At 43.1% G+C, this 23,218-nt stretch overlaps 1 pseudogene across 2 annotated transcripts in view; it reads right to left on the minus strand.

Moving 5' to 3' along the window:
• The window catches only part of LOC309616159 (ADP-ribosylation factor 1 pseudogene), a 126,267-nt pseudogene extending 103,089 nt beyond the window's left edge, over positions 1 to 23,178 (minus strand). For both annotated transcript variants that reach the window (XR_014249814.1, XR_014249816.1), the window contains exon 1: positions 19,978 to 23,178. The product of XR_014249814.1 is annotated as an ADP-ribosylation factor 1 pseudogene (transcript). The remainder of the gene's footprint in view (positions 1 to 19,977) is intronic.
• Positions 23,179 to 23,218: the final 40 nt, after the last annotated feature.

Consider the following 23,218-nt stretch of genomic DNA (forward strand, 5'->3'; position numbering starts at 1 on the left):
CCAGATTGCTGCCTTGAAAGAGATCGCAGGCCACAGAGCAAGTATGGGGTGGGGGTGGGGGTGGGTAGTGGACTCATTATTTCTTTTTTTTAAGGTAACCATTTTATTTATTTATTTATTTTTGGCTGCATTGGGTCTTTGTTGTTGCGCGCGGGCTTCCTCCAGTTGCGGCGAGCAGGGGCTACTCTTCATTGCGGTGCGCAGGCTTCTCATTGTGGTGGCTTCTCTTGTTGTGGAGCACAGGCTCTAGGCGCGTGGGCTTCAGTAGTTGCAGCATGCGGGCTCAGTAGTTGTGGCTCACGGGCTCCAGAGCGCAGGCTCAGTAGTTGTGGTGCACGGGCTTGGTTGCCCCGCGGCATGTGGGATCTTTCCGGACCAGGGATCGAACCCGTGTCCCCTGCACTGGCAGACAGATTCTTAACCACTGCACCACCAGGGAAGTCCCTGGACTCATTATTGATCATGTATCAATATTTGTTCATCAACTGTAGGAAATGTGCAGCACTAACGCAAGATGTTAATTACAGAAGAAACTATACGTTATAAATTGCATCTTTATAAGAACTCTTTGTGCTCAATTTTTCTGTAAACCTGAAACTGCTCTTCAGAGTGTGTGTGGACAAGGCACGCAGAGCGCTGGGGGTGCCAGGGGCCAGTTGGGGGGATCCGCGGGTGAGGAGTTCACAGCAGCTCATGAGCTGTCTTCTTGACGGAGTCTGCGATGCAGTTGGTACAATCCGCGTCCCTTAATGCCCTCTGAGAGTCCTCTCTGCCACTCTCCCAGCCTCTTCCACCCCCAGTCACGCAGCCCATATTCAGCCTTCTTGATGAGGTGAAAGAGGACCCTTCAGCAGTGTCCTGTGTTCCTCCGCGGGAGATCACAGGCCAAGAAACTTTCTCGTGGCCCTAAGCTGTGCTGTTCTGGGGAAGGAAAGATGTAGGCAAAGTCAAGCTATTCCTCTTATCCACTCCAATGCATCCAAACTTTTTTCCCCTCCAACAGTGTGCTGGAACTTCTCCTCTGGAAACTGAGACTTCCACAAAGGCTCTCTTTTCAATGTCTTTTAGAGGCTCCCTGGTCTGAAGCAGAGAAGGGCTGGAGCTGGTTCACAGGCCACTGCAGGGTCCATGACCAGGATCAAGGTGTGTGTGCCTATTACCCAATGCACAGGTGGGTGAGATGCCTCCTGGGTCACTTGGCATGTGGTGCTGGATCCCACAGATCCCACAAAGGCAATTTGTCTGCGGATGAATGCCAAATGTTTGTTGCTGGGGGGGAGGCGGTGACAAAAACGAGTGACATCTTATGCTGCCATGATGCTGACATCCTGGAGATATGGTGATTGTCATGGTGGGGAAGGACGCCACTGACTTCTAGTGGGTAGAGAAACCGCTAAACATCCTACACTGTCTAAGACGCCTCCCACAGAGAATGATCCTATATAAAAATGCCAATAGAGACAAGGTTGAGAAATGCCGATGAATAATATCCAGTTTTGAAAAGGAAGAACAAAGTCAGAGGACTTAAACTGCATGATTTCAAGACTTAATATAAAGCCACAGTGACGAAACCATGCAATTGGTGTACAGATAGACAAATAGATCAATGGGACAGATCAGTGAGTGCAGAAATAGACTCATACATATAAACTGATTTTCCACCAAGGTCCCAAGGCCATTTGATGGGGAAAGGATAATCTTTCAACAAATGGTACTGAAACAATAAAATATATGTGTAAACCTCTACCCTTAATCTCACACCATATACAAAAATTATGTTGTGTCACAGACCAATTTTAGGAGCTTAATCTATAAAATTCTAGGAGAAAACATAAGCAGGGCTTCCCTGGTGGCACAGTGGTTAAGAATCCGCCTGCCAATGCAGGGGACACGGGTTCGAGCCCTGGTCCGGGAAGATCCCACATTCCGCAGAGCAACTAAGCCCAAGCGCCACACCTACTGAGCCTGCACTCTAGAGCCCGCAAGCCACAACTACTGAGCCCACATGTTACAACTACTGAAGCCCGCATGCTTAGAGCCCGGGCTCCTCAACAAGAGAAGCCACCGCAGGGAGAAGCCCATGCACCACAACAAAGAGTAGCCCCCGCTCGCCGCAACTAGAGAAAGCCCGTGAGCAGCAATGCAGACCCAATGCAGCCGAAAACAAATAAATAAATAAATAAATTTATCTTTAAAAAAATAAGCAAAAATCTTAGGGATCCTGGGGTTGGCAAGTTTGCTTAAATACAACACAAAGAGCACAAAGTTTTTTTTTAATGTAAAAAATTGGACTTCATCTATATATATTTTGCCTTGCTAGAAAAAGGTCTCCAGGAAAATGTTATATACATTGTCTGAAGTCAGGATGCCCAGTGAGGGGAGAAGCCAGGGGCTGGCAGGTAGGTCCCCACCAGCCCAGGACCCTGAAAGCCCCACATTCAGACTGCACGGGGGCAACCTCACTCTGCCACCAGCGTCCCCCCCGTGCAGCAGAGGGTGGAGCCCACGCTTCCACCTCCCACGACCAGGGCCTGCGTTTGCTCATCTTTGGAATAGGGGGGAGTGTGAGCCAGGATAGTGTCCACGGCACTCTCATTCACTGTGTGCTGGTGCAGCTGTGTCCTTGGTGCAGGGTCACTCACCCTTGGCTAAGCTGTTGGGTGCACGTGGATTTCCACCTCCCCTGCCTGGAACCAGCTCAGTCCAAGCAGCCAGGTCAGGCTCCTGGTTTGAATGCTGTGACCAGCCCTCGCTCCAAACAAAGCCGTGTCCCATGTAAAGACAAAGCATATTTCTGTGTGGAGATGGCAAGTGTGGAAACAACGGGCACTAGGGGGTGGCAAGAGAGCTTGAGCTTGTGATCTGTCCTAGGCCAGGTCCTGATTGTGCTCCCACCTCCCTCATTCCCACCTCAGCCTGAAGCCCCCTCTCCCAAGGAGGGACAGGATCAGAAATGAAAGGAGGGGCTTCCCTGGTGGCGCAGTGGTTAAGAATCCGTCTGCCAATGCAGGGGACACGGGTTCGAGCCCTGGTCCAGGAAGATCCCACATACTGCAGAGCAACTAAGTCCGTGCACCACAACTACTGAGCCTGCGCTCTAGAGCCCACAAGCCACAACTACTGAAGCCCGCGTGCCTAGAGCCCGTGCTCCACAACAAGAAGAAGCCACCGCAATGACAAGCCCGCGCGCCTAGAGCCCGTGCTCCACAACAAGAAGAAGCCACCGCAATGACAAGCCCGCGCACCGCAACGAAGAGTAGCCCCCACTCGCCGCAACTAGAGAAAGCCCGCGCGCAGCAACGAAGACCCAACGCAGCCAATAAATAAATTAATTAATTAATAAAAAAAAAGAAATGAAAGGAGATGAAGAACAAGTGTCAGGAAATATTGGACATGAGGGTTCTTACTGCAGTGACTGAAAGGTTCTAAAGCACATTAATGCTGATTGTTGCACCACTCAGTAAATTTACTTAAATCATTGAATCATACATTTGGTAGGGGCAAATTTTTTATGTGTAAAATGTACCTAAATAAAGCTGTTTGAAGAAAGAGCATTGGCCAGGGATTACTGTATTTGTCCCTCTCCCTCAGCTCAGCTGAGGTCTTCCTGGTTGCCAGGCACTGGTGTGGTTCCAGACACAATGCTCTCCACACTCTCTGAAGTCTGTTGTGAGCAGCAGCGTTCTGGACACGAGGTAGTGCTGCAGTATTCGTGATGCTGTGTGTCCTGCCGGTCCAGGAGATGTGGAGCTGGGCAGTGGCGACACTTTCAGGGGACCTCAGACCAGGCCTAGCTCTCTGCTCATTGCTGTATTTGATGGCAGTCGAGATGGTCATGGTCGGAATTATCAAGGTCTGACTTCATTCAAATAGAGACAAACTAGACACTGGAGACTCTGCCCCTCTGGAGGAAAGACAATATATCTTTACACTTTGCCTAACTGAAAATGAGTTTGAAGGGCATGAGTCAACTTCAGTGGAACCCCTTTGGGAGACCACAGTATCAGTAATAAGAAAATTAGAAGCCATGAATAAAGACCTAGAAACATCTAACCCTTTTCTTAGGTGTAAAGTGGACATTCCAAAAACTACCAAAAGAGGACAAATCTCAAAATGTAAAACAAGTTGAGCTAATGGCTGGCATTACCAGAAAAATCTGGTTCTTAACAAGGTACAGCAGAGGACACACAAAATTCAAGTAGTTGCTCCTGTTACATCCTTCAAAATCCATCAGGAAAATGAAGAAGAAATTCAGGTATCTCTATAAGGAAAAGTCTCATCTTCAAGGAAGCCTAACACTGTTTTCAAGAGAAGCTGAATGAGTGAAAAGAGTGAGCACATTTACTATACAGAATAAAAAGATATTACAAAACTTTTTTTAAAAAGCCAGATCAAGCTTCTGGGTGAACTTTGGGGAAGAAGGAGTATTGGGCTTCTGCTCCTGGAGAAGACACATGGGTGGTGGGAGCTTGGAATTGGATGTAACAAGTTCACCAGAAAACAGAGACCACATGGATGACAAATCAAAGGGAGTTTTGAAGACTATGACTGATGTGACTGAGTTAAATACTTATTTAAAAACTCTTGAAGAAAAAAGAAACCAACTGCATACTAACTGAACTGAGGAATATGAAATAATTGATGCCCTTAAACTTCATATGAAATGTCTCCAAACTGGGAAAGCTTCACTGCAGTCAGAAAAAAAGCACAGTTAGAAAGGGACATGTCACAGCTCTAGTGGAAACTTAAAGTCCTCCTTGAACCATATCAGGAAAAAAATAATGTTCACCAGACACCTGATTTAGAGGGAACATACCTGCAAAGAAAGGTACAGTAGAATCTTTCAAAAGCAGACGACAAAACCAGCCAGCTGTTAATGTGAAGAGATGGACATCTACAGAATACAAGCCAGAATTCTCTTTTTTTTTGGGGGGTGGGGCGGGCAGGGGTACGGCACTGCCCAGCATGTGGGATCTTACTTCCCTGACCAGGGACTGAACCAGGGATCGAACCCAGGCCCTTGGTAGTGAGAGCGAGGAGACCTAACCACTGGACCTCCAGGGAATTCCCAAGCCAGAATGCTTTCAGGAAAATGTGGAAGAATCACACATTATTATCAAATCCTATTCAGAGAAAAGTTCATGACAATGAATTGAAACCTCTGTTGGCTGAATTCTGTGTAGTGTCCTTCCATAGCTTAAGAAAATGTATACCTGAGACAAATAAACTGAGGAAGAACGTAAGGTTTTGTAAAAGATCCTTATGCCCCTGATGTTTCACACAGGACAGGGGGAGAGGACAGACAGGACTATCAGGCATCCTCTGGATGTCCAGATCCTCAAGGAAGGAGCAGCCCCAGGCTGAGGCTCGTTGAGGACCCAACGTCCCTCCAAGGACCGGGACCCCAGGGGACAGATGCCTCCAGAAGGTCAGCTTCATCCTGACAGAGCAGATCTTTGTCAAGATCAAAAGAGAGTGTGCCCTGGTGCAGACAGCAGCTAGAGACTTTCTCTTGATTCAACAAATCATGGGATCGGAATTGAACTGGTCCAGGCTCTGATTCTGCACCTTACCCCTTGTCAAACGTCCGATGTTTTAGAAAGGCTTAAGGGAGCAGCTCAGGAGAAGAGAACTCTCTGGTCTTCCCCCTGTTCCAGAAATTCAGGAAGAAATTGCCTGGGAATCTTCTCCATAGAGGGATTTCCCTGGCCCCGCACGTCTCGTCATCTTCCATCAGCCACAAGAAATGATTTTATACCAAAGGCTGTCCACACAGCCTGAAAGCAGAAGTGAGTCACCTTGGAATTGATCCCACTTTCTACTGAGCCTGCAACTATAGAACCAGAACCACAGCCAGACGCTCTTTCTCTCTCTGCTAAAATAATTTTCTTTTTCTCTATTTTAGCTTTATCACTATTAAGTGATTATATAATGTCTAAAATGAAAACCACGTGGGATTATGCTTCCAGGGATAATTTTCTATGCCTGTATATTATTTCAGTGTGACACTAAATTAATTGCTTCCATTTTATTTTATTTGCAAGCAGTGTAATTACAGTTTGTTGTTTTAACAGGTATTCTAAAATAATCCAGGAAACCAGCAAATATTTTATTTTGACTTCCTTTTAAAATAATTTATGTTTTGTTCTCTATTGGTTTTTTTTTTGGTTTTTTTTTTTTTTTTGGCTGCCTTGGGTCTCTGTTGCCATGCGCGGGCTTTCTCTAGTTGTGGCGAGCAGGGGCTACCCTTTGTTGCAGCGCACGGGCTTCTCATTGCAGTGGCTTCTCTTGTTGCGGAGCACGGGCTCCAGGTGCACAGGCCTCAATAGTTGCGGCATGTGGGCTCAGCAGTTGTGGCACACAGGCTCCAGAACGCAGGCTCAGTAGCTGTGGCGCACAGGCCTAGTTGCTCTGCAGCATGCGGGATCCTCCCGGACCAGGGATCAAACCCGTGTACCCCGCACCAGCAGGCAGATTCTTAACCACTGAGCCACCAGGGAAGCCCTCTCTATTGGTTTATTGCCATTATATAAAGTGACACACACATCTCAAAAGGAGACCTGATAGGTTTATAATGTTTAGGATTGTGTTGTACCTGTTGTGAAAGTGAATCACATATAACATTGAAGCCACAGCTGTTTTAACCTCCACAACCTAAACTCCTTAGGGTGTTGACTAGAAGCAAACTTAACCTTGACTCTGAAAGCTGCCCTCGGGGAAAGGGAGGGCTGACTGAGTTCACAGGTCAAACCCAGCCACTCTTCACCCAGCCCTGCCCCAGACAAAATTATGAAGGTGACAAGGTTTTTTCAGGACCCCTGATTCCCTTGCCTGTCCCTGTCCTGTGTGCTGTACCACTCCACCCCATCACAAGCCTGGATTTGGGATTGGGAAGGACCTCAGAAGCCAGAGTCAACCCTCACCACTCCCTCCCTGAGCTTTCTCACCTTCACAACTGTGCAGTCAGTGGAACAATTAAAAACCCTAAATGAGGGCTTCCCTGGTGGCACAGTGCTTAAGAACCCGCCCACCAATGCAGGGGACACTGGTTCAAGCCCTGGTCCGGGAAGATCCCACATGCCCGTGCACCACAACTACTGAGCCTGTGCTCTAGAGCCCACGAGCCACAACTACTGAGCCCACGTGCCACAACTACTGAAGCTCGCAGGCCTAGAGCCCGTGCTCCACAACAAGAGAAGCCACCACAATGAGAAGCCAGGGCACCACAATGAAGACCCAATACAGCCAAAAATAAATAAATTAAATAAATAAAACCCTAAGTGAGACCATGAGGCCACCCTGCTCAAAGCCCGTCAATGCCTCCAAGTCACACTGAGACTCAAATCCATGCTTCCATGACCCCCCCAAGGTGGTGCATGTCCTGGTCCAAGCATGTACATGCCCAAGCCCCTCCTAACAGCCACTGGCCATCCTTCTGTTCAATTAGCATCTCAAGCTCACTTGTGTCATTCCCTCTGTCAGAAGCACCTTTCCACAGATAGGTGGGTGCTACGTCCTTCATTTAGGTACCAATTCTGATCCTGTTTTCTTAAAGTGGCTTTTCCCGACCACTGTAGCTTAGTGATGGCATTTCACCCACCCCTCTATATTCCTTTGCCCTATTTATTGCCTCCTAGCAGTCATCCTTCCTGAAATCGTTTTATTTCCATGTTTATTCACGTCTACTTTCTGCATCACCCTCTGCACTATAACGGCCAATAGGACAGAGAGATTATCTTACTTCCACTGAGTCCTCTCCTGTCTGGCACGTGACAGGAGCTCATTAAGGATTTGAGAAACTGAGCAAGAAATTAACGAGTCCAGTGGGAAGACCCATGAGATCTCAGACCTGCCCAAACATCAGAGTAAGGCCATTCTGGGCCTCCAGTACAGGACCTCCTTGGAGCCTGACCTGGGACCCAGCTGCTCCCACTACCTGAATGTTCCCAGAGGAACACAGCTTATGTCCCAGAAACTGCTCCTCTCTCACGAGTGGGTTTCAGGCCAAAAACTGTGCATTCACACGGTCCATGTGGAGGGCAGGGGAAGCTCCAGGTTGCAGGGAAACAGGGAAGTGGTATTAAGGAAAGAGACATGGTGGGGTGGCCACTGCCTCCTGTACCGCAGTGTTGAGCAGGAAAGAGCTGGGGTGCCTTTGTGGTAAAGGAAAAGCCGCTGGGCCTCAGGGGCCCAGATTACTTCACTGGTTCAGACAGTCAGTCCCTAGCGAGGAGGGACCTGCAAGCGTTTAACACCCAGCTCCTCCTGGGAGTCATGACTAATATCTGCAAGGCAAGAAGTCACAAAGCACAGACCTTCGTAAGAGCTCCATGCTGTCTTCTACTTCATCACCTGTAAGCCCCCCTGATGGCTCCCCTCTAGTGCAAGGGTTACATGCAGAGATGAGGAACCAGGTTCAAACAAGCTCCAAATTATGAAACATTGAGAGGTGGTTATCAGCTCAGAAACTTAAACCCACTCCCTGGAATCCCTCAGCTCTACCACAGAGACATACAAGTTAAATGAGATGAATTTATGCAAAACTCTTAGCACATGGTAAAATAAATTGCTACTTTTATCATCACACTCATAACCGGCATTGAATCTGGGAATCCCATCCCCAAATCCCATTCATTTTCCACTCTCTGAAAAGCTGTTTTGCCTCTGTTTATGCATTTTTTTCCCCAATTATTTTTTTTTAATTGAAGTACAGCTGATTTACAATGTTGTGTTAGTTTCCAGTGTATAACAAGGTGATCCAGATATAGATATATATTCTTTTCAGATTCTTTTCCATTATAGGTTATTACAAGATATTGAGTACAGTTCCCTGTGCTATACAGTAGGACCTTTAGTTTATGTATTTTATATATAGTAGTGTGTATCTGTTAATCCCAAACTCCTAATTTGTCCCTCCCCCTCCTTTCTCCTTTGGTAACCATAAGTTTGTTTTCTGTGTCTGTGAGTCTATTTCTGTTTTGTAAATAAGTTCATTTCTATCATTTTTTTAGATTTCACATATAAGTGACGTTATACGATATTTGTCTTTGTCTGGCTTACTTCACTTAGTATGATAATCTCTAGATCCATCCATGTTGCTGCAAATAGCATTATTTCATTCTTTTCTATGGCTCAGTAATATTCCACTATATATATGTACCACATCTTCTTTATCCATTCATCTCTCAATGGACATTTACATTGTTTCCATGTCTTGGCTATTGTGAGTAGGGCTGTCTACAAGAGACCCACTTCAGATGTAGGGACACATACAGACTGAAAGTGAGGGGATGGAAAAAGATATTCCATGCAAATGGAAATCAAGAGAAAGCTGGAGTAGCAATTCTCATATCAGACAAAATAGCTTTAAAATAAAGACTATTACAAGAGACAAAGAAGGACACTACATAATGATCAAGGGATCAATCCAAGAAGAAGATATAACAATTGTAAATATTTATGCACCCAACATAGGAGCACCTCAATACATAAGGCAAATACTAACAGCCATAAAAGGGGAAATCGACAGTAACACAATCATAGTAGGGGACTTTAACAGCCCACTTTCACCAATGGACAGATCATCCAATATGAAAATAAATAAGGAAACACAAGCTTTAAATGATACATTAAACAAGATGGACTTAATTGATACTTATAGGACATTCCATCCAAAAACAACAGAATACACATTCTTCTCAAGTGCTCATGGAACATTCTCCAGGATAGATCATATTTGCATCACAAATCAAGCCTTGGTAAATTTAAGAAAATTGAAATCGTATCAAGTATCTTTTCTGACCACAATGCTATGAGACTAGGTATCAATTACAGGAAAAAATCTGTAAAAAATACAAACACATGGAGGCTAAACAATACACTACTTAATAACCAAGTGATCACTGAAGAAATCAAAGAGGAAATCAAAAAATACCTAGAAACAAATGACAATGAAAACACGATGATTCAAAACCTATGGGATGCAGCAAAAGCAGTTCTAAGAGGGAAGTTTATAGCAACACAATCCTATCTTAAGAAACAAGAAACATCTCAAATAAACAACCTAACCTTACACCTAAAGCAATTAGAGAAGGAAGAACAAAAAAACCCCAAAGTTAGCAGAAGGAAAGAAATCATATAGATCAGATCAGAAATAAATGAAAAAGAAATGAAGGAAACAATAGCAAAGATCAATAAAACTAAAAGCTGGTTCTTTGAGAAGATAAACAAAGTTGATAAACCATTAGCCAGACTCATCAAGAAAAAAAGGGAGAAGACTCAAATCAATAGAATTAGAAATGAAAAAGGAGAAGTAACAACTGACACTGCAGAAATACAAAGGATTCTGAGAGATTACCACAAGCAACTATAAGCCAATAAAATGGACAACATGGAAGAAATGGACAAGTTCTTAGAAACGCACAACCTTCCAAGACTGAACCAGGAAGAACTAGAAAATATGAACAGACCAATCACAAGCACTGAAATTGAAACTGTGATTAAAAATCTTCCAACACACAAAAGCCCAGGACCAGATGGCTTCACAGGCGAATTCTATCAAACATCTAGAGAAGAGCTAACACCTATCCTTCTCAAACTCTTCCAAAATATAGCAGAGGGAGGGACACTCCCAAGCTCATTCTATGAGGCCACCATCACCCTGATACCAAAATCAGACAAAGATGTCACAAAGAAAGAAAACTACAGGCCAATATCACTGATGAACATAGATGCAAAAATCCTCAGCAAAATACTAGCAAATAGAATCCAGCAGCACATTAAAAGGATCATACACCATGATCAAGTGGGGTTTATCCCAGGAATGCAAGGGATATACACAAATCAATATATGCAAATCAATCAATGTGATACACCATATTAACAAATTGAAGTAGAAAAACCATATGATCATCTCAATAGATGCAGAGAAAGCTTTTGACAAAATTCAACACCCATTTATGATTAAAACCCTCCAGAAAGTAGGCATAGAGTGAACTTTCCTCAACATAATAAAGGCCATATATGACAAACCCACAGCCAACATCATCCTCAATGGTGAAAAACTGAAACCATTTCCACTAAGATCAGGAACAAGACAAGGTTGCCCACTCTCACCACTATTATTCAACATAGTTTTGGAATTTTTAGCCACAGCAATCAGAGAAGAAAAAGAAATAAAAGGAATGCAAATCGGAAAAGAAGAAGTAAAGCTGTCACTGTTTGCAGATGACATGATACTATACATAGAGAATCCTAAAGATGCTACCAGAAAACTACTAGAGCTAATCAATGAACTTGGTAAAGTAGCAGGATACAAAATTAATGCACAGAAATCTCTAGCATTCCTATAAACTAATGATGAAAAATCTGAAAGTGAAATTAAGAAAACACTCCCATTTACCATTGCAACAAAAAGAATAAAATATCTAGGAATAAACCTACCTAAGGAGACAAAAGACCTGTATGCAGAAAATTATAAGACACTGATGAAAGAAATTAAAGATGATACAAATAGATGGAGAGATATACCATGTTCTTGGATTGGAAGAATCAACATTGTGAAAATGACTCTACTACCCAAAGCAATCTACAGATTCAATGCAATCCCTGTCAAACTACCACTGGCATTTTTCACAGAACTAGAACAAAAAATTTCACAATTTGTATGGAAACACAAAAGACCCCGAATAGCCAAAGCAATCTTGAGAAAGAAAAACGGAGCTGGAAGAATCAGGCTCCCTGACTTCAGACTATACTACAAAGCTACAGTAGCCAAGACAGTATGGTACTGGCACAAAAACAGAAATATAGATCAATGGAACAGGATAGAAAGCCCAGAGATAAACCCACAAACATATGGTCACCTTATCTTTGATAAAGGAGGCAGGAATATACAGTGGAGAAAAGACAGCCACTTCAATAAGTGGTGCTGGGAAAACTAGACAGGTACATGTAAAAGTATGAAATTAGAACACTCCCTAACACCATATGCAAAAATAAACTCAAAATGGATTAAAGACCTAAATGTAAGGCCAGACACTATCAAACTCTTAGAGGAAATCATAGGCAGAACACTCTATAACATACATCATAGCAAGATCCTTTTTGACCCACCTCCTAGAGAAATGGAAATAAAAACAAAAATAAACAAATGGGACCTAATGAAACTTAAAAGCTTTTGAAGAGCAAAGGAAACCATAAACAAGACCAAAAGACAACCCTCAGAATGGGAGAAAATATTTGCAAATGAAGCAACTGACAAAGGATTAATCTCCAAAATTTACAAGCAGCTCATGCAGCTCAATATCAAAAAAAAAACAAACAACCCAATCCAAAAATGGGCAGAAGACCTAAATAGACATTTCTCCAAAGAAGATATACAGATTGCCAACAAACACATGGAAGAATGCTCAACATCATTAATCATTTGAGAAATGCAAATCAAAACTACAATAAGATATCATCTCACACCGGTCAGAATGGCCATCATCAAAAAATCTACAAACAATAAATGCTGGAGAGGGTGTGGAGAAAAGGGAACCCTCTTGCACTGTTGGTGGGAATGTAAATTGATACAGCCACTATGGAGAACAGTATGGAGGTTCCTCAAAAAACTAAAAATAGAACTACCATACGACCCAGCAATCCCACTACTGGGCATATACCCAGAGAAAACCATAATTTAAAAAGAGTCATGTACCACAATGTTCATTGCAGCTCTATTTACAATAGCCAGGACATAGAAGCAACCTAAGTGTCCATCGACAGATGAATGGATAAAGAAGATGTGCCACATATATACAATGGAATATTACTCAGCCATAAAAAGAAACGAAATTGAGTTATTTGTAGTGAGGTGGATGGACCTAGAGTCTGTCATACAGAGTGAAGTAAGAAAGAGAAAAACAAATACTGTATGCTAACACATATATATGGAATATTAAAAAAAAAAAAAAGGTGGTCATGAAGAACCTAGGGGCAAGACGGGAATAAAGACATAGACCTACTAGAGAATGGACTTGAGGATATGGGAAGGGGGAAGGGTAAGCTGTGACAAAGTGAGAGAGTGGCATGGACATATATACACTACCAAACGTAAAACAGATAGCTAGTGGGAAGCAGCCGCATAGCACAGGGAGATCAGTTCGGTGCTTTTTGACCACTAGAGGGGTGGGATAGGGAGGGTGGGAGGGAGGGAGACGCAAGAGGGAAGAGATATGGGGACATATGTATATGTATAACTGATTCACTTTGTTATAAAGCAGAAACTAACACACGATTGTAAAGCAATTATACTCCAATAAAGATGTTAAAAAAAAAAAATGGAGCTGGAGGAATCAGGCTCCCGGACTTCAGACTATACTACAAAGCTACAGTAATCAAGACAATATGGTACTGGCACAAAAACAGAAATATAGATCAATGGAACAGGATAGAAAGCCCAGAGATAAACCCACGCACCTGTGGTCAACTAATCTATGAAAAAGGAGGCAAGGATATACAATGGAGAAAAGACACTCTCTTCAATAAGTGGTGCTGGGAGAACTGGACAGCTACATGTAAAAGAATGAAATTATAACACTCCCTAACACCATACACAAAAATAAACTCAAAATGGATTAGAGACCTAAATGTAAGACTGGACACTATAAAACTCTTAGAGGAAAACATAGGAAGAACACTCTTTGACATAAATCACAGCAAGATCTTTTTTGACCCACCCCCTAGAGAAATGGAAATAAAAACAAAAATAGACAAATGGGACCTAATGAAACTTAAAAGTTTTTGCACAGCAAAGGAAACTACAAACAAGTCGAAAAGACAACCCTCAAAATGAGAGAAAATATTTGCAAACGAATCAACGGACAAAGGATTAATCTCCAAAATATATAAACAGCTCAAGCAGCTCAATATTAAAAAAACAAACAACCCAATCCAAAAATGGGCGAAGACCTAAACAGACATTTCTCCAAAGAAGACATACAGATGGCCAAGAAGCACATGAAAAGCTGCTCAACATCACTAATTATTAGAGAAATGCAAATCAAAACTACAACGAGGGAAAAAAAAAAAACTACAATGAGGTATCACCTCACACCAGTTAGAATGGGCATCATCAGAAAATCTACAAATAACAAATGCTGGAGAGGGTATGGAGAAAAGGGAACCCTCTTGCACTGTTGGTGGGAATGTAAATTGATACAGCCACTATGAAGAACAGTATGGAGGTTCCTTAAAAAATTAAAAATAGAATTACCATATGATCCAGCAATCCCACTACTGGGCATATACCCAGAGAAAACCATAATTCAAAAAGACACATGCACCCCAATGTTCATTGCAGCACTATTTACAATAGCCAGGACATGGAAGCAACCTAAGTGCCCATCGACAGATGAATGGATAAATAAGATGCAGTACATATATACAATGGAATATCACTCAGCCATAAAAAGGAATGAAATTGGGTCATTTGTAGAGACGTGGATGGATCTAGAGACTGTCATACAGAGTGAAGTAAGTCAGAAAGAGAAAAACAAATATCGTATATTAACACATATATGTGGAACCTAGAAAAAAGGTACAGATGAACTGGTTTGCAGGGCAGAAATTGAAACACAGATGCAGAGAACAAACGTATGGACACCAAGGGGGGAAAGTGGCAGAGGGGGGAGGGTGTGATGAACTGGGAGATTGGGATTGACATATATACACCAATGTGTATAAAATGGATAACTAATAAGAACCTGCTGTATAAAAAAATAAATAAAATAAAATTCAAAAAAAAAAAAGAAAGTGAATAACTTGGAAATGAATGGATGTTTTTGAGTTATGTTTTAATGTCCTTTTATTTTCAACATAATTATATTATTAATTTCATACTTCTGAAATTTTCAATAAGTTAATATTCTCATTTGAAAAATTGAAATTATTCACAAAATTAAACGCATATTTAAAAATTTTTTCTCTGGTCAAACGTATTTTATATAAATATTCAAGTTATAGTCAACTACATTCTTTTAATATAAAATGTGTGATCAATATTGTATGTTGACAAGTGTTAACACTAATGGCATTAAATTTCACCAAAGTGTGTGACTCTTTAACTTACACTTCCATTTTAAACAATTTTGTGATGTTAATTGTTTTTGGAAAGTTTCCTCTGCACTTTCACTTATCCAGGTGGCAGACTATTTCATGACCCTTTCCATTATATTATGGTTTTATAAGCTATTCTCTTTTTTATAACAGTCTTATTAAGGTATAATTTATTTACCATAAAATGTATCCTTTTAGGGTGTGCAATCCAGTGGTTTTTAATATATTCAAAGAGTTGTGCAACCATCAACATCAGCTAATTTTTAAAATTTTTCATAATCTCTAAAGAGAAATCCCCTATCAATTAGCAGTCAGTCCCCATTCTCCCTTCTCCCAGTCCCTAGAAACTGCTAACCTACTTTCTGTCTTCTATGGATTTGCCCATCCTGGACATTTCATAGAAATGGAATCAAAAGATGTGTGTCCTTTTGTATCTGGCTTCTTTCAGCATAATGTTTGCAAGGTTCATCCATGTTATAGCGTGTATTCATTGATATGTCTGAATAACACTGCATTGTATAGATATCCCACATTTTATTTATCCACTCATTAGTTGAATTAGTCTCATATGCTAACATTCAGTAATTATGAACATCTTTCCTTGTCATTCTTCTCCTTAAGTAAAGTAAAGAGCTTGAGAACAAAATCTGGGCAATAGAAAGAAGGCATGCCTTCCTGGAGGAGAAAAGAAGCCCTCAGATCACAAAAAAAAAAAAAGAATGGGCAAGACTTGTTTCATGAAGAGGCACTGTAAACCCATGAGGAAATTTGTCTCTAAGGGAGTCAGCTCACTGTGCACAGGTGAGAATGACTCAATAGTCAACTTGGCCCCCAAAGTTTATCAAAAAGAATGTGTGTGAACACACACACACACACACACACACTTTCCTGTTGGACCCAGTGAGCAGAGTGTCATTTTATTCTGTTAGATCGTGAATGGTTTAAACACTTATTTTCAGAGTAAGAGCTAAAATCTTTTTCCTTTTTTCTAAATTGAAGTGCTTTTTCAGTACTGTGAATATTTTGTGCAAAATGCTTTTCATGATAGAAATTTCTATTTCACATCAGTTTCATTACCTCCTCGGAATATTCTCAGATGTGCTATAGGATAAGCGCTCCAACACATGAATGTGGGGTCACTGCTCAGCCCTTTGCTTCTCCCTTGCCCCCTCCAAGCTGGCATCTGGCAGTGAGGGAGCCTCAGTATTTCCAGCCCTCAGCCCTGTGGGGCAGACAGTTAAGCAGTTTCTAGGGCTGAGATGGCTGATGTGAGCGTGGGAGGGGGAAGCAACAGATGGAGGATAGTTGGAGAGAAGGGAGGAAAGTGACATCTATTCCTGATGGAGGAAGGGAGGGGTCAGACATCAGAAGAGAATGGAAAGGAGGTGGTTCTCAGGGGGATGGCCCAGGACTCCCTGGCTGCTGGATCCTGGTTTCTTCCCTTTGCAGAAGGTCCTGGATGCCATCAGCCCAGGTACCCCTCCTCCCCCAGTCAGGCTCACTGTGGCTCCATCATATTCTGACAATGTCTTTCTTTTCCTTCTCTTTACCCTGGACCCGTATTTGAAGGCAGACACCACGAAGGACCCAGCAGATGGGCTGTAATTCCCCAACTCACCTCCTGCCCCCACTTCTCCATAAAATGTGTGAGAAAGAATGAAGCCAGTCCTGATATCCGGGAGCCAGGCTGGTACCCTCAGTTACATCTTGGGGTTCTTCTGCAGAACACACCTGTTTTTATAGACTATCAACATTAGGCAAGTCCACTCTAATCAGGATGGATCAAGACACAGGCGAGATCACTTTGTGGTCCTGTCTGAACAGACAAATTGGAACATCGTCTAAACCACAAAATCCCAACCATCCACTCTCCAGACCAGTATGAGTGCCATTACATCTCTAGCCTAGCTCAAGTTTCCCTCCCTACCAATAAGATTTATTAAAATACCAATCATAGAATTATCCCTGTTTTGTGACAGCATGCAATCCAGAGAAAATGTCTGTTTCCATGAAGTCACTCAAAATCACCTGGCATAACTGGAAACCCTATAATAAGGCCCTTCAGCAGGGGCAACAACTTCCAAACCATGAAGGATTTGGGGGGACCCACAAGGAACTCGGCAGCAGGACAGGGAACAGTGCTGTTGGTGGCCCCCAGAAATGGTCAGAACAAATCCCTTCAGCCACTGCAGCCTGGGGTGGGGCCATCAGAAAATTCTGGCTGGGAAAATGCCCTCCCACTCTCCCTCTCCTCCTGTAGTGGCTGGGCCATGTGGTCCACTGGTCACCCTCATTACGGAAACTGTGGTTGGGCTCCACTGCCACGTCCACCTAAGGTTTGTTTGTCCACAGTATCCATAAAAGTGAGTTGAAGCAGTAGGTGGAGCTGCCCTTGCTCAGAAAGTCTAGCTACTGAACCATGTCACTGCTGCCACCAGCCTGACCCCATACTCCTGAGGGAAGTGCTGTTCAGGTTGGCGACGCTCCCCTGTCCTGCGTCATGGGCCAAAAGTCCAACACAGAGGAGCTGTGGGCAGGCGGTGGGTGGTGGAGGGACAGAGCACCCAGCAGGGCAGCAGCCCAGGTCCAAGAGCTTGATTCCTTCAGTGGTGACCTGCAGGACAGTGTGCCTGGGAGACTCCCCCTGGCCTGCTCAGAGCCTTCCAGGGACTCAAGGCTGCTGCTGCCTTGGCTTCTGGAACATTTGCCTGTCTCTGTGTGGCAGAGGATGGCATCATGAGAACATGAGAAATGTAGGCAGATGCTGGGTGACTGCAGCTGCCTCAAAGGCTAGTCCTTGGCTGCCCCTGCTTTCTGAGGCGCCCAAAACATGGCGCCCCTGCTGGATCTTCTTTGGGCCCCATGCACATGTCCTGAGCCCAAGGTCCCTCCTGCTTCCATGTCAGGGGCATCATAGGTTTACCATTCAGTGTCATGTTGTACTTCCGGGGACAGAGGTTGAAGGCCATGGGGGGAAACCTAGGGATGCAGTAAATGCAGTAAAACCTAGGGATGCAGGGGTAGCCCCTCCTGAAAGCAGCTTAGCACAGGGGTCACCAGAGTACTGCACATCCTGGCATGTGCCATCCACCCCAGCTGCCCGGTGGGTGATGATGAGGTGGCCCGGGAGGCTCTGAAATTGCGTCTCCACAGGCTCTTGGGTATGTGGATGGTGGGTGGTGGGTCTCCGATTCAGGCTGGGCTGTCAGTGCCCCTGGCCATTTTCACAGCTGCTGAGGCCTCCTTCCAGTGAACTAGTCTGTTTGCTGTCATCAAACATGGCCTTGATGTTGTCCCATCCATGGCTTCATCCGTCCATAGTGACTTATCTCCGACTGAGGTGAAATTGGCACCTAACTTGCAGCGGGACTGGAAGTCAGAAGACAGGCTTGTTCAGTGAGAACTACATATTGTGGCAGCCACTCTTTGTGCATCTGGCTCCAGCTCGAGGCTCTGAAGCTGGAACTGAGAGGCCGTCTTGAACTTGCACACAACAGTGCTGGATCTGCAACTGCTCCAGTGTGTCCTGCAAACACAGGACACTCCTGTGGACCTCACTGCCGCTGTGGTTCCTGACCTGAGTGCTGCAGATCTCTGCCCAGTACGGGCTTTCCCAGCCATGCATGACCTGCTCACCGTGGGCACACCCCACAGCACCATCTTCCCCACCTGCTTGGGCCTGAGGGGCTGGAGCCTGAGGAGGGCTGTAACCCCTGCTGGCAGTCTGGGGAATATTTCCCTTCTTACTTGGACCTCACTCAGGGTTGAGACCCTCCAGGCTACAGCTCCCATGAAACAAGAGCAGATGAGGGAGTTAAATGAGGATTAGAGAAGTTAAATGAAATAATTAGGGTCAGACAACAAATATGTGGTCAAATGACAATTGCTTCCCTTATCTGTGGACATCAGTGCATGTAAGAATTATGTGCATATATGTGTGGGATGTCAGAAAGGACATCATTAATTCACCCCAATGGGGCAGCTTGAGTAAAGCAACAGTTGTAGTAACGATGCATTATGCTGGTGGGACAGCTGGGAGCCTCTTCTGTAGGGCAGAGAGGGTCTCTTAGTGAACAAGAGTGGGTTGCATATTCCTAAGAGTGCAGCCCTGGGATAGACAGCCTTTATTTTTCACATGCTTACCCACTGTCAGAAGAAAGTCTGTCTTGACATCCCTTTTGTCCCATCTACTACAAGGGTTGGCATATCTCATCCCTCTCTGATGGGGTACAAACCTGTGCTGTCATAGTTATTCTGAGTCAAAGTGCCGTCCATTATATTGGCCCTGAGACTGCGGAATGGTCTTCACTTTTTAATAAACAAATAGATTAGAATCTGGGTAATTAAATCCAGAAAGGTCATTGTTTTACTTTCTTCCTAAAGTACAAATAAACATCTTCTCCAGGATTAAGGAAACAGTTGGATAGATTCACTCTTTTCTCCCACACGTAGGCAATATCCCAAGTCTCTATCCCCTAAATCCAAGAGATTCCTTCATTTTCTGCACATCAGATGACCACCTGAGCAAACAGCTTCCCATGATTTTCATCATGGTGAGTCCTGTCCTACGTACGGTACCTCCTTAGGCTTCACACCTGACACAAGGACAAGTCTCTTGGAATTCTTCATTTAGAAAATGGATTTCATGCCCTTCTAAATTTCACAAAAATTTACTGCAGTTGAAAAAAAAACAGTGTTGGGGGAGGCTATTAAACAAAATTATAACAAATGGGTTTCTGGAAATGTTCAGATAATTGTTTTTTAAAAAAGACAACTCTGGTCATAGAACTTAAAGATACAAAAAGCAAATTTGTATATCCATCTCCTTAGTCTCAATTATGTCATTGTAATAAGTGACCTTAAACACTAATGACTCACCTATTTCTCACTCATCCTTCTGGGATTCAGGTTAATGGTATCATTATCTAGGACCAAGAAGGCGCATGGTAGTGAGAAGAGAATGATGGCCCCAAAAGATGGAGGATTCTGCTCAGAGATGGCACACGCTGCCTCATTAAATCCATTCATATTTCACTGGCTGAAAGAAATCACAAGGCAAAGACTGAAATCAACAATTTGGAAAGTATAAGCCTTTTGGAAGACATGGCCTGATTGGGCTGGTGCCATGAAATATTCAGTCCCTATATAATATATTGCACGGGACTTTCCTGGTGGTGCACTGGTTAAGAATCCACCTGCCAATGCAGGGGACAGGGGTTCGATCCCTGGTCTGGGAAGATTCCACATGCTGAGGAACAACTAAGCCCATGAGCCAAAAATAGTGAGCCTGCACTCTAGGGCCCGTGAGCCACAGCTACTGAGCCCACATGCTGCAATTACTGAAGCCCGCGTGCCTAGAGCCTGTGCTCTGCAGCAAGAGAAGCCACAGTAATAAGAAGCCCACGCACCGCAACAAAGTGTAGCCCCCGCTTACCACAACTAGAGAAGGCCCGCACAGAGCAACGAAGACCCAACACAGCCAAAAATCAATCAATCAAAAAATAAAATTTTTAAAAAAAGAACTGACTTTTTAAAATTTTATTTATTTATTTATTTATATTGCAGTCCATCTATTTGGTCAAAATTATTGGCTTCTATCCCTAAAGTACACAGAATAATCTTACCCTTCTCCACCAGGCACAGTATGAAAGATTTTTCCAAACACAGTTAGGACTCAAAGCCCAACACCTCCATTCACACTCAAAGCAGCTGAAACATCCAGATATAACTCTTCCTCATCAAAATATCAAAGAACAAAAGCCCATGCTATGAGCCAGCTGGAACATGGACTGGATCAACGTAATATCCTCTCATGATATGGAAGAAGAGGAGGGACACTGCACCCATTGAAATGTAGCAACAGCAAGATTCAGATGGGGGGATGTTTTGAGGAAGAGCTCCCTTTAGCTGAGAATGCTTTTCCCCCTAGTTAGGTCAATGTCTGATCCTAGATGAAGTCCCTACACCAGATACTTGGATGTCCTTTATGTTGCTTGGCCTCATTTGTAGGGGCATTAGAGGCTATAGCTCTTTGAGGGTTTTACCATCTGGGTATAATATGAGGAGGTGCAGTACACAAAATATTGTTTTTATGAAAGCTAAGTTTCTTTTAGTTAAAGCATGTGAATTTTCTGGTAATCGCACACATATATGTCAACAAAGGGAAACACACACAATTAAAGACGAATTAACCTATCTAATTATATCTATTTCCAGGTGCAATTAGCCCATCCCCCAATTCATTGTGCCTAATTTTTCTGTTTCTCATCTTAAATATCTTGAGCTTATCAGTGTCTGTGGCAAAAGCACATACCATTTTTTTTCTGGTGGCAGTTTATAGTAATGCTGTCTTAAATAATAGAAGAATGATTGGTAAAAGTTATAATGCAATCACTGCTTTAAACCAAAGGTTTTAAGCCACAACCCAGGTTTGATTTTTGCTTTTTTTTAACTGTGTAAACTTTTTGTTAGAAAATATGTCTCCAAGTTCATATTTCCTCATATAAATGATACAAAGTCTGCCTGTACACGTTATCTTGCAGTTCATACAATCTTTCTATCCCCTTCCATTTTTCCTGTTAAGGAACACATTTCTTTCTGAGCTCATTTCTCTCTAGATGTTCCCAAGGCAATAGTAGCCAAGAGCACATGAGTCTTGACAGAGATATTCTGTTGTCTTTAAGTCAAGGCATAGAGTATTTGTTGCATTTCCTGCCTTCCAGTTTTTCACCAAAAAAAATTTACAGCAGCAAAATTTACAGTTGCCATCTTTTCCGGATTCAATAAATTTTTCCATCACCCATGGTCTAGCCCCATGACAAATCCACATATATATTTTTTTCTTGTTAAAGTCATCACTTCAAAGTAAATAATTTAATAATTGTATCAGATGATTGTATTCAACCAGAGAAGCAGAATCAGTGTGTATGTGGAGATTTATTGCAAGGAATTGGCTTGTGACTGCAGAGAAGCCTTGGCAAGTCTAAAATCTGTAGGGCAGATTAGAACTCTTGGGCAAGAGCTGATGCATCTATCAATAGGCAGAATTTCTTCCTCTCAGTGAAGCCTTCACTCAGTCCTTCTGGCCTCTCAGTTGATTGACTTAGGCCCACCCAGATTATATAGGATAATCTCCCTTAGTCAAGTGATTATGAACTTTAATCACATCTACAAAATACCTTCACAGAAACGCTGAGTAGGTGAGTGTTTGAATTACTAGGGTCTGTAGCCTAGCCATACTGACACAAAACTGACCAGCTCTGTCCACACCTTGTCAACCTGGAAACCATACACATCTCCTGAAACCATAAATAATTTCCAAATAAAGATAATAACAAAGTGGTATTTCTGCCTAATATGGTGCAACTATCATGCCTACAAGAGAAACATGCTAATCCTTTCCCCAAAGAGGATGCAACATCCTTGGCTGATGTGAGTACTTCTCTTTTGATGCTCCTTAAATACGGTGATTTAATGTTAACTATTATTAATACATCTTATATTGGATCATCAGGAATAACAGCAGGAAGAAAGCAAAATATTTTGTTAATATTTATACAAACATATTCATAATGCAATCCTCATAATTAGTATATCCTCATTTATGCAAATGGTCACATGGTAATAGCTGGTATTTTTAACTTTTCTTCTGTTAGGGAACCGTTGACCAAAACTGCCCACCTTGGCCAGGTATGATGATAACCACTTGCCTGAGTTGTCTCACAGTAGGAGGTCCTGATAAAGAATGAAGTGCAACTAACCAGAATTCAGAAGGGGCCAAAGGGAGGAGGGAGGAGATGATATGTCCTGCCAACCTCCCAGAAGCCCTCACGTTGAAATCCATCTTGACTGAGAGATGGGTGCGCCACCAGGAAGGACCCTGAGTCAGACAAAGTATGGGCCAATCAAGATGACTGGCCAGAGACAACCTGGAAACTAACCCCATTACCATAAAACCTGAGACAGTGACATGGCAGAGCAGTTCCCCTGGGTTCCCTTACCCTACTGCTCTCCACCCAGGTGCCCCTTCCCAATAAAGTCTTTTGCTTTGTCAGCATGTGTGTCTCCTTGGACAACGCATGTCCAAGTGTTAGACAATGCATATCCAAGTGTTAGACAA

The sequence above is a fragment of the Balaenoptera borealis genome (genome assembly GCF_965194805.1).
Source record: "Balaenoptera borealis genome assembly, chromosome: 19".
NCBI classification, from domain to species: Eukaryota; Metazoa; Chordata; class Mammalia; order Artiodactyla; family Balaenopteridae; genus Balaenoptera; species Balaenoptera borealis.